This window comes from Etheostoma spectabile, chromosome 5, assembly GCF_008692095.1.
Source record: "Etheostoma spectabile isolate EspeVRDwgs_2016 chromosome 5, UIUC_Espe_1.0, whole genome shotgun sequence".
Lineage (NCBI taxonomy): Eukaryota > Metazoa > Chordata > Actinopteri > Perciformes > Percidae > Etheostoma > Etheostoma spectabile.
Genome location: NC_045737.1, coordinates 22,618,652 through 22,618,956, shown reverse-complemented (window position 1 = coordinate 22,618,956; position 305 = coordinate 22,618,652).

Genomic DNA, 305 nt, shown 5'->3' with positions numbered 1-305 from the left:
CCTGCTGCAATGTGTGCAAACCTGGTCAAGAACTACAGGAAACGTATGATCTCTGTAAATGCGAGCAAAGGTTTCAGTACCAAATATTAAGTTCTGCTTTTCTGTATGTATCAAACACTTATGTTATGCAATAAAATGCAATTTTTTTTTAAAATCATACAATGTGATTATTTTTTATTTATTTTTTTCTGGATTTTTGTTTTAGATTCTGTCTCTCACAGTTGAAGTGTACCTCTAATTAAAAATGACAGACCTAAATGCTTAGTAGGAAAATCAGTGTATCAAATACTTGTTCTCCCCACTGT